The sequence below is a fragment of the Eriocheir sinensis genome, chromosome 23, assembly GCF_024679095.1.
Source record: "Eriocheir sinensis breed Jianghai 21 chromosome 23, ASM2467909v1, whole genome shotgun sequence".
Classification (NCBI taxonomy): domain Eukaryota; kingdom Metazoa; phylum Arthropoda; class Malacostraca; order Decapoda; family Varunidae; genus Eriocheir; species Eriocheir sinensis.
The window spans coordinates 11,994,521-12,008,344 of record NC_066531.1 but is presented as its reverse complement, the minus strand read 5'-3'; the positions used below and the strand labels follow the sequence as shown (position 1 = coordinate 12,008,344).

At 44.1% G+C, this 13,824-nt stretch overlaps 1 protein-coding gene across 1 annotated transcript in view; it reads left to right on the top strand.

The window, feature by feature from the left end:
• LOC127002578 (zinc finger protein ush-like) overlaps positions 1–13,824 on the top strand; it is a 45,704-nt gene that overhangs the window by 6,396 nt on the left and 25,484 nt on the right. The gene's annotated exons all lie outside the window — the stretch shown is intronic.

Sequence of the window (13,824 nt, the reverse complement as noted above, 5' to 3'; positions counted from 1 at the left end):
CTCTCTCTCTCTTAATAAACATAAATTCTGAATGGCAAGGCAGATATGCGATATGAAAATGAACATTACTTAATTTCTTCGTCCTCTTCTTTCTTCATTATCTTGTTGTTCTTCTTGCTCTTGTTCTTTCTTCTTTTCTTCTTGTTCTTCTTCATCTTCTTCTCTCTTCGATTTCTTCTCTCTTCTCTACAAATGAAAAGGAGCATAATTATTTTTCAGCGTCTTTTTACTTCTTTCTTATCTTCCTCTTTTTCTTCTACATCTACATTCTTATTCTTGTTTTTGTTATTGTTGTTGTTCTACTTCTTTCTTCATCTTTCTCACTTTTCTTCTTCATCTTCCTCACTATCCTTCTTCTTCTTCTTCTTCTTCTCTTCTCATTCTTTTTCTTCTTCATCTTCTGTACAAACGAATATGAGTGACCGTGAACACGATCATGAATCTTCCTCAGGCTTACAGAGAACGAAAGAGGAGGAGGAGGAGGATGAAGCGGAGGAGGAGGAGGAGGAGGAGGCGCTTCGAGAGATACACAAACCTCCCAATGCAATCTCTTATTTCCATCTCCCGGGCCCGGAGCTAGAGCCACCGCCTGGGAGATAAGAGATTAGAGATAGCTTTCTCTTTATTCCTTTCTCGCTCCATTTTCTCTTTTCTAGCGTGTATGTGTGTGTGTGTGTGAGTGTGTGTTTTTACCATCTATCTCGCCTGTGTGTGTGTGTGTGTGTGTGTGTGTGTGTGTGTGTGTGTGTGTGTTTTATAATAAATTCTCTTTCTTTCACCAACTTCTATGTGTCCTTCGGTTTTCTTTGTTGTTGCTGTTGTTGTTGCTCTCTCTCTCTCTCTCTCTCTCTCTCTCTCTCTCTCTCTCTCTCTCTCTCTCTCTCTCTCTCTCTCTCTCTCTCTCTCTCTCTCTCTCTCTCTCTCTCTCTCTCTCTCTCTCTCTCTCTCTCTCTCTCTCTCTCTTCTTCCATCTATATACTTTTGTTAATGACTCATCCAGTATATACCTTCTCTCTCTCTCTCTCTCTCTCTCTCTCTCTCTCTCTCTCTCTCTCTCTCTCTCTCTCTCTCTCTCTCTCTCTCTCTCTCTCTCTCTCTCTCTCTCTCTCTCTCTCTCTCTCTCTCTCTCTCTCGGGCCGGCCATCAGAGTTATCCCCCCTCCCCATCTCTCTTTCTATCTCCACGTCCATCTCTCTCCCGGACTATGGAAATTATCGCTGTCTACATCTGCTTAAGCGAGCGGGCGAGTCCAGAGAGAGAGAGAGATAGAGAGAGAGAGAGAGAAAGAAGAAGAAAGATGATTAATTAATATCTACAGCATCCCAGCGCCTCACCTTTCTCACCTGCCCTTAATTAATGCCATGACACCTTTTTCTCACATCACCTGTCGTTGTCACACCTCCCCCCCATCCCCCCCCTTTTTCTCCGCCTCCCCTTCTTCCCTCTCTCTCTCCTCCCGACCCTTCCCTTCCTGTCTTCATCTTTTTTTGTTCTCCTCCTTTTCCCATCCCTTCTGTTATATCTTCTTCCTTCCCTTTTCCTTCCTTTCTCCTCATTTCCTCTCTTTTCTTTCTTTTCCCATCCTTAATTTTACCTTTCATTCCTTACCCTTCTCCCCTTCCTGTCTCTTTTCTCTTTTCTTCTCTGTTATCTTTATTTTTCCATCCCTCCTGTTCCATTTTCTTCTCTTCCATTTTCTTTTTCTGTAGCTTCTCCCTTATTTCACTTCCTGTATCTATCTATCCTCCCATTCTTATCTCTTTCATTCCCTTCCCTTCTCCCTCCCTTCTGTTTACCTTTCCGTCCTCTTTCCCACATTTCCTTTCGTCTCGTCCCTTCCCTTTCCCTTCCTTTCTTCTTCCCTTCTCTCAATCTACATCCCATTCTTCTCTCTCGTCTCATCCCTTCCCTTTCCCTTCCCTTCTTCTTTCCTTCTCTCTCTCTACTTCTCATTCTTCTCTCTCGTCTCATCCCTTCCCTTTCCCTTCCTTTCTTCTTCCCTTCTCTCAATCTACTTCCCATTCTTCTCTCTCGTCTCATCCCTTCCCTTTCCCTTCCCTTCTTCTTTCCTTCTCTCTCTCTACTTCTCATTCTTCTCTCTCGTCTCATCCCTTCCCTTTCCCTTCCTTTCTTCTTCCCTTCTCTCAATCTACTTCCCATTCTTCTCTCTCGTCTCATACCTTCCCTTTCCCTTCCCTTCTTCCTTTCTCTTAGTCTATTTCCCATTATTCTCTCTCGTCCCATCCCTTCCCTTTCTCTTCCCTTCTTCTTCCCTTCTCTCAATCTACTTCCCATTCTTCTCTCTCGTCTCATACCTTCCCTTTCCCTTCCCTTCTTCCTTTCTCTTAGTCTATTTCCCATTATTCTCTCTCGTCCCATCCCTTCCCTTTCTCTTCCCTTCTTCTTCCCTTCTCTCTCTCTACTTCCCATTCTTCTCTCTCGTCTCATACCTTCCCTTTCCCTTCCCTTCTTCCTTTCTCTTAGTCTATTTCCCATTATTCTCTCTCGTCCCATCCCTTCCCTTTCTCTTCCCTTCTTCTTCCCTTCTCTCTCTCTACTTCCCATTCTTCTCTCACGTCTCATCCCTTCCCTTTCCTTCTCTTCCTCCTCATCCTTACTTTACCCTACATTTTTTTTTCCTATCCACTTATCAACAGTAATAATAAAAACATTAAGAGCTAAACGAACCACTTAACGATCCACTTCCACACACACACACTTTCGAATCTACACGAAAAAAAAAATAGAAGTGATTAATGGGTGGATAAACTAACAACAACAACAACAACAACAACAACAACAACAACAACAACAACAACAACAACACAGTCCACCATTCATCATTGACCTAGAGGCAGATTAATACAAGCAATAAATCAAGACACCTGAGAATAGAACAACCTCTCTCTCTCTCTCTCTCTCTCTCTCTCTCTCTCTCTCTCTCTCTCTCTCTCTCTCTCTCTCTCTCTCTCTCTCTCTCTCTCTCTCTCTCTCTCTCTCTCTCACACACACACCCACACACACACACACACACACACACACACACACACACCCATGTCCGAAAAGGTGTGTTTGTGTCTGTCAGTCGGTGGGAAGATTCATTAAGGGGAGAGAGGAAGACAAAAAAAAAAAAAAGGAAGAAAAAAAGAAGGAAAAAAAAGAGAAAACATCATCTGTGGAGTGAGAGAGAGAGCGAGAGAGGGAGAGAGAGAGAGAGAGAGAAGAGAAGAACACACATATATGATAGTGATTTTTTTAGTAGTAGTAGTAGTAGTAGTTGTAGTAGTAGTAGTAGTAGTTGTAGTAGTAGTAGTAGTAGTAGTTGTAGTAGTAGTAGTAGTAGTAGTAGTAGTAGTAATGATAATAATAGGCCTAGCAGTGCAAATAGATGAAAAAATAATGAATAAGCAAAAATAAACAGAATAATACGCAAAAAAATAAGCAAATAATAAAAGAAAGACAAGAAGAGAGATGGTGATGATAATGAAGAAGAGAATGAGGTTGCTGGTGCTGGTGGTGGTGGTGGTTGGGGTGGTGGTTGTGGTGGTGGTGGTGGTGGCGGTGGTGGTGGGTTGGATGACTGATTGATGGGCGTTAGTCGAAGTAGCTACACAAGGAGGGAGGGATGGGAAGGAGGAGACACTTGTAAAGGAGAAGGAAGGGGAGGGGGGTGAAGGGAGGAAGGTGATCAGGCTTGTAAGAGGGGGAGGAAGGGAGGGGGGGTCAGTATGTTAATTTTCAGTCTCTCGTTTGACTAATGGAGGGGCGAAGGGGGGGAGGGGTGGTGGGAAGGGGTGAGGAGGGGTGACACTTTGCAATCAGCTGCTTATGATAGCTCCTCTTCCTCCCTCCTCCTCTTCTTTCTCATCTTCCTCCCTCCTCCTTTCTCATCTTACGCTTGTCTCCATATCCTGTAACTTCTTCTCTTCAGTCTTTTCTTCCTCCTTTACTCCATTTTTCTAATATCGCCTCACTCCTTTTTATTCCTCCTCCTCATCCTTTTTTCTCCATATCTTTTTAACTCTCCTACTCCTCCTCCTTCTTCTCTTCCTCCTTTACTTCTTTTTTTCTCTTATTTTGTCTTACTCCTTCATTTTCGTCCATATCCTTCCTCCTTCTCCTCCTCCTCCTTCTTCTTCTCTTCCTCCTTTACTTCTTTTTCTTTTCCTATATTGTCTTACTCCTTCCTTTTCGTCCATATCTTGTAATCTGGTCCACTCCTTCCTCCTCCTTCTCCTCCTCCTCTTCCTCCTCCTCCATCTTCCTCGCCTAACCTAACCTCGCAGCCTGCACCTTTTCCATCACCGTCATGTTTCTGCCACAATTCCGGGCCTTTTGGGGGGCGGGGACATTATTTTGAGTGATGGATCCGCCAATCAGCCGCCGCGGGACAGGTGACGTCACGCTCGGGGCCGCCGCTGATTGGCTGCCGCGTACGGGTGTCGTCCAATTAGTCAGCTGTCAGATGGGAAGGTGAGGCTCATCTGTTTATCGGCGGCCAGTTCGAGCCCCGGACCTGAACGCCGTACGGTTTTGTGTGTGTGTAGGGAGGGGAAGGGAGTGGGGAGGATGGGGATGAGAGGGGTAAGGGGGGGGGTGTTCTCTCTCTCCCTCTCTCTCGATCTCGTTCTCTCCCTCTCTCTCGATCTCGTTCTCTCTCTCCCTCACTTGATCTCGTTCTCGCTCGCTCGCTCTCTCGTTTTATCCTTCGCTTCCCTTTTTTTTTTTGTGTGTGTGTAAGAGAACGTGGAGACCTGGCACTATCTCTCTGATTAATTACCTGGGAGATAAAGTGGGTATAGGTATTCTCTCTCTCTCTCTCTCTCTCTCTCTCTCTCTCTCTCTCTCTCTCTCTCTCTCTCTCTCTCTCTCTCTCTCTCTCTCTCTCTCTCTCTCTCTCTCTCGATAGCGGAAGACAGGGCTACCACCAGTTTGTCCGGCCCTAATGATTGAGAGAGAGAGAGAAGAAAATGGTCACAGTAGTAAGAGAGGAAATGCAGCCCCTTTATCTACCTCCTTCTCCTCCTCCTCCTCCTCCTCCTCCTCCTGCGGCCGTCAGCTGGAGGAGGTGGAGGGATGGGAGGGGGGGGGGCAGGGGGGGCGTCAGTCATGGGCCGGTAGCCACGATAATGTTACCTGTGTTTATACGTTTACCTGTCTGGCTCCCTCTCTCTCTCTCTCTCTCTCTCTCTCTCTCTCTCTCTCTCTCTCTCTCTCTCTCTCTCTCTCTCTCTCTCTCTCTCTCTCTCGGTCGGTCTTTTATCTCTTTCTTTATCTCTTCCGTACACCTTTTGTTCGACTTATTACGAATTTGTTTCTTTTGTTTTCGTTTTGTTCTTGTATCGTTTTTGTTTGTTTTTCTAAGGACGGACAGTGTTGCCAGGGAAAGGAGGGAGGGGAGGGACGCGTCATTGGCACCACTGCTCGAAGTTGCCGCGGTGTAAGGGAAGGCGGCGGGAGATTAAAAAAAAAAAAAAAGTATTATTAGTCTGGCTAGGTATTGATTTTCTCCTCATTTTCTTGTTTTCTGGTTAAGGTAAATTTGGCATTGCAGTAGGTAGTGTGTTTACATGTATCAATTTTCGTGCTGTTATGTTTGTTTTTGTTTAGGATGAGGATGAAGAAGAACTTGACTTAAATGAAGGGTAGGGAAGGGTGAGAATGAGATAATTGAGAAAGTGTGAGGGGAAGAAAAAGATAATGGGGGCTGAAGACAGAAGAGCAAGAAAGGTAAGAGGAGAAGGAGGGAAAAAGAAAGAAGGCGAAGACAGATAACAAGAGTAAGCGAAAGAAGAACAAGAAGAACAACGAGAGAAGACGGTAAGAAGGAGGCAGAAGGGAGAGAAGAGGATACGGAGAAGGGGAGAAAGGAGAGGAGGAGGAGGAGGAGGAAAGAGAGAGATAATGGGAGCAGATGAGAGAAGAACAAGGTGGTGACGGGGTGGAGTGGGGGTGAGAAGTAGTCGGTGGTGTTGGGTTGGAGGGAGATAGGGAGGAGGACGGAAGAGGAGAGGGAGGGAGAGAGAGATAATGGGAGTAAGCGAGAGAAGAACACGGAGGGCACCGGGTGGAATGGTGGCGGAGGAGGTGGGTGGGAGAGAGAGAGAAAGGGAGGGAGAGAGAGAGAGGGAGAGGGAGGCGCGGGAGCTAGATCTGGGCACTGATTGTTTTGTTGGAAATTGAATTGATGAAGCGATAACACCGTCGTATGGAAACACCTTTTTTTGTGGTGATGATGGCGGTGGTGGTGGTGGTGGTGGTGATGCAGCACTTGGTTATCTCCACCACCACCAATATATACTACTGCCCCCTTCCCCTTCTTCCCTTTTCATCACCATCATCATCACCAGCCTTGCCCATACCTACAATCACCATCACCACCATCACTAGACTGAACCATACCTAAAATCACCTTAACAACCATAACCACCACAACCAACATCACCAGCCTTGCCATACAAACACCGGCACCACCACCACCATCAACACCATCATCACTACCAGTCTGAACCACACCTACAATCACCTTCACCACAACCACCACCACCACCATCCACCTATCCACCATCCACTTTATTTTACAACCTTTTCCTTTTTTTCTTTTTTTGTATTCCACTTCATTTCCTTTCCACTTTTTCTCACCCTCCTATCTTTCCTGTCTCCTTCTTCCTTCCTTTGCTATGTTGCTTCTTCTGGTCCTCTTCTTTCTCCTCCTCTTCCTCTTACTCTTAACCTTCGCTATTGTTAAACTCTTCTCCCCTCCTGTCCTCTATTCTCATTTCTCTACTCTTCTGTTTCCTCCTGCTTCTCCTCCCCCACACTCTCTCCTTATGTATACAAGAACTCCCATGACCAGAAAACAAAAGAATATATGGAAAGAATGAATAAATAAATAAACGAAAAATGTGTATCCAGTTTTATATTTTTCGATGTCTAGTTACTGTGTGTCATTCATTCTGTTTTTATTTGTATTGCAGCGTATTGAATGTGTATGTTGCGATGGCTTTACAGAGAGAGAGAGAGAGAGAGAGAGAGAGAGAGAGAGAGAGAGAGAGAGAGAAATTTACGCCCGTGATTTAAAGCCTACGGAAACATGCAGCCTATTTTCACAAACCTCCCATGAGTACAAGTAGAGAGAGAGAGAGAGAGAGAGAGAGAGAGAGAGGATTCAGAAAGTGTTATAAAATGCCGTATAGAAAAATGAAATAAAAATCAATAGCAGAAGTAATAGTAATAATGACTAAAAATAATAACTAAAACAGGTGCATAAGTATATCGACTTTAGGCTTATTTAACGTTATATATAGTGTACCAAAACTAATAATAATAATAATAATAAAAATAATAATAAATACCTAATGATAAACGAACTCAATAAATTAATAGAACACGTTACCAGACACGAAGATAAAGCAAACGAGAAACCACACACACACACACACACACACACACACACACACACACACACACACACACACACACGCACACACACGGGAGGGCTGTCATTTGTATACATCAGGCGCCCGACTTGTCTGACTTAACTTACCCCAAGAAGTAAAAAAATTAATCATGTATTCTCGAAGCGTTTTGTCTCGCTGATAACAAAAACAACAACGACAGCAACAACGAGAGTCTGGCAGTGCATCTCCCCTCGTCTCAAACTCGTTCTCGTCTCGTCCTCAACTCGTCTCGTTTTGCTGAGGTGATTGTTTGTTTTTTTCTTTCAAGTTAATGTTTTTTTTTTTAAAGCTTGTAATGTGATTTTTTTTTGTTTGTTTGTTTCTTGTTACTCTGTTTTGGCTCCTGTTCCTTTATCGTTTTTTTTTTCTTTTGCAACATTTTTTTTTCTTTTACCACTTTTTTTTTCAATGTTTCTAATGTTTGTGTTTTTTTATGTCTTCTTTGTTTCGTTTCCTTTTATCTTTCTTTTTCTCCAATTTTCTTGACTAATTGTGTGTTTTTTATAAGTCTTCTTTCTTTCGTTTCCTTCTATCTTTCTGTTTCTCCAATTTTCCTGATCTGCATTGTCTGTCTTTTTCTGTCTGTCATCTATTTATTTCAATTCGACAGTAACTACATTTTCTTATCTATATATTCCCCAAGATGGTAATGTTTTTTGTTGTTTTATACTTTTCCTACAGTATCTTCATCCTATTTATATTTTTCCTTCCATCTCCCACGATTTTCCTTATTTTTATCTGTTTTTCCTGTGTGTGTGTGTGTGTGTGTGTGTGTGTGTGTGTGTGCTTCTTTACACTTCGTTCTTCCTTTTTTTTTCACTGCTTAAGACTTGTTGGTTTATGCATTTCTTCTTTTTTCTTTTTTCTTTTTTCTTTTCTTTTTTCTTTTCTTTTTTTCTTATCTCGCCCCTTGCATCGTGTTACCTCTCGTCCGCCGCCGCTCTCGCTTCCTTCTTACGCGTCCTTACACTCAGGTTCAAGGTTCTGAGGCTCATCTTCTTCCCTGTTTGCGTGAAAAGCGGATTTAAAACCTTTCTTCCTGCCTTTTTTTGTGTGTTGTTGTTGTTTGAGCGTCTCGTGTGTGTAAGTACGAAAGGAGGAGGAGGAGGAGGAGGAGGAAGCGGAGTGGGAGAAGAAGAAGGAGAAGGAGCAAGAAAAGTAAAAAAAAACAAGGAGGAGAAGGAGGAGGAATAGGAGAAGAAGGAACAGCAGAACAAGAAAGAAAAATAAACAAGAAAATAGAGAAGTTAGAGAAGAAAACAGGAAGAAAATGTGAAGAAAAAGTAGAAAGAAAACTTAGAGGAAAAAAATAAAGAAGTTTGAGAAAAAGAAAACGAGAAATAGGAGGAGGAGGAGAAGAAGAAGGAAATGGGAGAGAAGTAGTAAGAGGCAGAAGAGAGGAAGAGGAGAGATAAGGGCAGTGGAAGGGGAGACGAGAGGGGGAAGAGGAGGGGAAAAGGGCAGAGTAGGAAAAGGATGACTAAGAGGAATAGAAGGAAGGGATGGTGGAGAAGGGGGTGAGAAAAAGTGGAGGAAAGAAAAGATAAGAACAGGGGAAAAAGAGGGAGAGAAGAGGAAGTGGTGGTGTTGGATAAGAGAAGAGAAAAAAGAGGAGGAGGAGGAGGAGAAAAAAAAAAGCAGCTGGAGACGAAGAAGAGAAGGAGAGAAGGAGTAAGAAATAGGAGAGAAAAAAAACACGATAAGGTAGTTGGATAAGAGGAAAGAAAAAGAGGAGGAGGAGAAGAAAAAACGTAGAACAGGGAACGAAACGGGAAGAAGGGAAGGAGAGAAGGTGGAGGAAGAAGTAGACGAAGAGAAAAAAGAGATAAGGCAGGGGAGAGAGGGCCGAGGAAGGGAAGGGCAGAGCAGAAGAAGGCATTAGTAGAGAAGAAGAAGGAAGAAGAGGTAGGTGAGGATATGAGACAAAGAAGGGAAGAGAAGAAGAAGGAAGAAGGGGAAGAAAAAAAAAGTGATAAGGCCTTGAGGAAGAGAGAGGGCCGAGGAAGGGAAGGGCAGGGCAGAAGAAGAAGGAAGGCATTAGTAAAGAAGAAGAAGGAGGAAGAGGTAGGTGAGGAAATAAGACGAAGAAGGGAAGAGGATAACGAAGAGAAAGAAGAAGTAATTGGAAGAGAAAAAAAATACGAGGATTGGAAAGAGAGAGAGACGAGGAAGGGAAGAGCAGGGCAGGAGAAAAAGGAGGAGGAGGTTGGTGAGGAAATAAGATGAAGAAGGGAAGAGGAGGACGAAGAGAGAGGAGAAGAAAAGGAAGAGAAAAAAAAAATTATAAGGACAGTGGAAAGAGAGAGACAAGGAAGGGGAGAGCAGGGCAGAAGAAGAAGGCGTTGGAGGAGGAGACGGAGGAGGTAGGTGAGGCAGAGGAGGAGGAGAAGAAGGAGGCGGAGGTGGAGGAGTATCGAACCCCCTGATCAGTGCATGTCATTTCAGCTAACGAGAGACAACAGATCTAAGGCCTGAACATTGTCCCAGTCAGCTTATCTCCCTCCCTCCTTGCCTCCGTCTCTCCCTCTCCCTCCCCCCTCCTCCTCCTCCTCCTCCTCCTCCTCCTCCTCCTCCTCCTCCTGTGTCCCGTGGTCGTAGGAAAGTTAAATACGAGTCTGTTCATGGATGCTGAGTGTGGGTTTGCCTGGTTACCATCACCTGGGTTTGAGTTGTGAGGAAGGGAACAGGTAGGAAGGGGTGGGAGGGGGTGAGGGAGGGGTGTTGGTGCGTGGGTGGGTGAGGGAGTGAGTAAAAGGGAGTAGGGAGGAAGGGAAGGAGGGGGAGGGTATAAGTGTGAGTGTGAGTTGTAAGGTTGAGTGAAAGACTTAAAAGGGGAAAAGTTAATTGTTGAAGTGGATGAATGTGTGTGTGTGTGTGTGTGTGTGTGTGTGCGTGTGCTTTACCATGTAGAAAGCAAGCAATCAATATAGCAATCAGTCAATCATTAATTAATCACAAAAAACGTTCTTATAATCAGTCATCAGTTAAAAAGTTAGAAAAAAAACGTTCTTATGCTCGTACTAAGACAAACATACACCATTTCATTTATACTAAAGGAATCGAATGCCCTTTTTTTCTATCCTCTTTGCTTATTTTGTCACGTCACTAAAGGAATCGAATACTATCTCTTTTTTTACCCTCATTATTCCTTCGTACTAGAGGATTCGACTTTTTCTTCTCATTTTTAGTAAAAGGAATCAAATACTACAATCTTTAATTTGCCCTTTTTACTTATTTCATCACGACACTAAAGGAATCGAAACAATCCTTTTTACTTCCTCTATATATTTTTCGTAGAAGGTCGGAATAATTTTCTTCATTTTTTTTTACTTAAGGAATCTAATACTATCTTATTCTTCCCTCCTTACTTAGTCCATCACGTCGCTCCAGGAAATCCAACACCTCTTTGTTTTCTTGACGGCCCTTCTCCTCCTCCTCCTCCTCCCGTACCCACAAGCCTCCCACCCACCACCTGACTTACCTGGTGGCTCCCGTGTGTCAGGTGAGGAGGCCCAGGTGACGTGCCCCTTCCTCCTCCTCCTCCTCCTCCTCCTCCTCCTCCTCCTTCACCACCACTTCCTTCTCTCCTTGACAGTTTAATAGTAACATGGAAAAAATAAGTGTCTGTCTGTTCTCAGCTTCTCGAATTTCTCGTTCTTCAAGTCATGGTGAATTGCTGGGATTTTTTTTTTCTTCCACGCTTTGTTTGTGTGTGATGGGTGTGTGTGAATGTGTGTGTGTGTGTGTGCGTGTGTGTGTGTGTTTGTGTGTGTGTGTGTGTGTGTGTGTGTGTGTGTTCGTTGCGGTGTAAATAAATCTACGTTCGTTGCTCGCCGCGCTCAACTTTTTCTTTCTTTAATTTTCTTTTATTTTATTGTTTACTCTCTCTCTCTCTCTCTCTCTCTCTCTCTCTCTCTCTCTCTCTCTCTCTCTCTCTCTCTCTCTCTCTCTCTCTCTCTCTCTCTCTCTCTCATATACTCCTTTATCTCCCCCTTTCACAAGTACAACTTTCGTCTCGTTGCTTCATTTCCTCCGGCCGGTCTATTGGTATTATCCTTAATGTATTTGTGTGTGTGTGTGTGTGTGTGTGTGTGTGTGTGTGTGTGTGTGTGTGTGTTTGTGTGTGTGTTTGAAATACTTTGATAACCGTTTTAATGGTGATGGAGTAGAAGGAAAAGTAAGACAAAGAAGAAGAAGAGAAGGAGGAAGAGTAGGAGGAGGAGGAGGTGACGAAGTGGGAGGAAGGTAAGAAGGACGAGGTGGAAGAAGTAAAGGAAGAAAAAGAAAAACAAAAGAAGAAAATGACTCACCTTCAGATCCAAGAACTCTGAATCACCTCGTCACCTTTTCCTACTTCTTCTTCTTCTTCTTCTTCTTCTTCTTCTTCTTCTTCTTCTTCTGCTTCTTATTCTCCTTCTTTATCATAATCTCCATCATAATCTTCCAGGAATGTTTTATTTTCCGAGGTTTGTTTCGAAATGTTTAGTCATAATCTCTCTCTCTCTCTCTCTCTCTCTCTCTCTCTCTCTCTCTCTCTCTCTCTCTCTCTCTCTCTCTCTCTCTCTCTCTCTCTCTCTCTCTCTCTCTCTCTCTCTCTCTCCCCCCCCCCCCCCCTGGACGCTAGACAAGACTGAGTAATTGTCAAGAGAGATGATGCCCTTGCATTAGGCGCATCTGATAGCCGGCTTCTTAAGGCATCTCTTGGGTCCGCCTCTATACACACACACACACACACACACACACACACACACACACACACACACACCTCCTCCTCTTCCTCCTTCTCTTCTTCTTCTTCGTCTTACTTTTCCTTTTACTCCATCACCATCACCATTGCCCCCTCTTCCTCCTCCTCCGTTTCGTCCTCCTCCTCCGCCTCCTCCTCCTCCTCCTCCTCCATGTGTAATAAGGAAACGCCAAACGAAACAAAAGAAAGTATTGAAACGGTAATCAAAACAGAGAAATTTCACACACACACACACACACACACACACACACACACACACACACACACACACACAGATTTTCCTCCCCCTCTCCCTCTCTCTTAGGTTTCCTGTTTATTATTTTTTTTTTACTTTTTTTCACTTTATGTTCTTTTGCTTTGATTTATCTCTTGTCCCTTATGCCCTGAACCTCCTCCCTACCCCTCCTCTCTCTTTCTCTTTCCCTCTCATTCACTAAGGTCTCTTGTAAGTGGTTGTAGATAGATAGCCCTGCCTTGTGTGTGTGTGTGTGTGTGTGTGTGTGTGTGTGTGTGTGTGTGTGTGTGTGTGTGTGTGTGTGTGTGTGTGTGTCAAGTAGTTATGATTGTGATGTAAAATTGTTGTGGGTAGTTGTTGTTTTTTTGTTTGTTTGTTATTTTGTTTTTTGGAGGGGGAGGGGGGGGGGCCTTGAGTCGGTGGGTTAGGATTAAGATGTGTGGAAGAGTTGAGAAAAAAAAATTAGTGGAGTGAAGTTCAGCTGAGGTGGTTAGGGTTTACTGGTGTGGATAAGGTGAGTAATAAAAAAAGGTGGAGAGAGTGGAGTGATAATTTTTAGTGGTAGGGATAATATTTGGACTTAATAAAGGGAAGAATTGAGTAAGATAGAGAAGGAAGTGTATTTCAAGAGTGGAAACGGTGGATTTAGTGGATTCCTAGGAAGGATGGAACAGGCTATTTTTAAGCTGGAATTGGGTGGACTAGAGCATGGAGCAGATGGGAATAAAAAGTGGAATAACATGTGGAGTGGACAGGTATTAAGAGTGGAGTAACCGGATTTAAGATTCTAGAGTGCATTGAGGACTGAGACTGTGGAAGTGAATAGAGGGTTAATAAATGTGGAGTTTAGGGTGGAGGTCTACGTGGTGGAGTGGGTTCAAAGTGGAGTAGGAATGATAGGGATGGAGCTTACTGGTTTTAGAGAAGGAAGGAGTAGGTAGGATGGAGTTGGGATGTATAGAGGATGGGTGGAGTGGAGGAGTATTGAGGATGGGTGGAGTGGAAGGGCATAGAGGATGGGTGGAGTGGAGTAGTATATATAATTATGTAGTGGAAGAGCTTGTGGAACTAAAGTGGATGAATGGGAGAGAAATGATTAAGTGTGGGTGGGTGAGGGAGTGAGAAAAGGGTGGATTGGAGTGGGGAAGAGAGGGAGTAGGAGAGGGGAGAGGGGAGGCGGAGGGGGGCGGGGGGGGGCACTCAATTACCATGTGTGCTAGAGTTCCCACGCGAGGCACGAAGACAGGAAGGGCATCATGAGAGGGGTGAGAGGTGGAGGGAGGGGGAGGGACCAGGGGAGGGGGGCAAGGGAGGCAGTCAGTGAGGGGGTATCCAGGGTTGCTAATTATACGGGTCACATGATTGGAGGGGGGTGTTGCTGG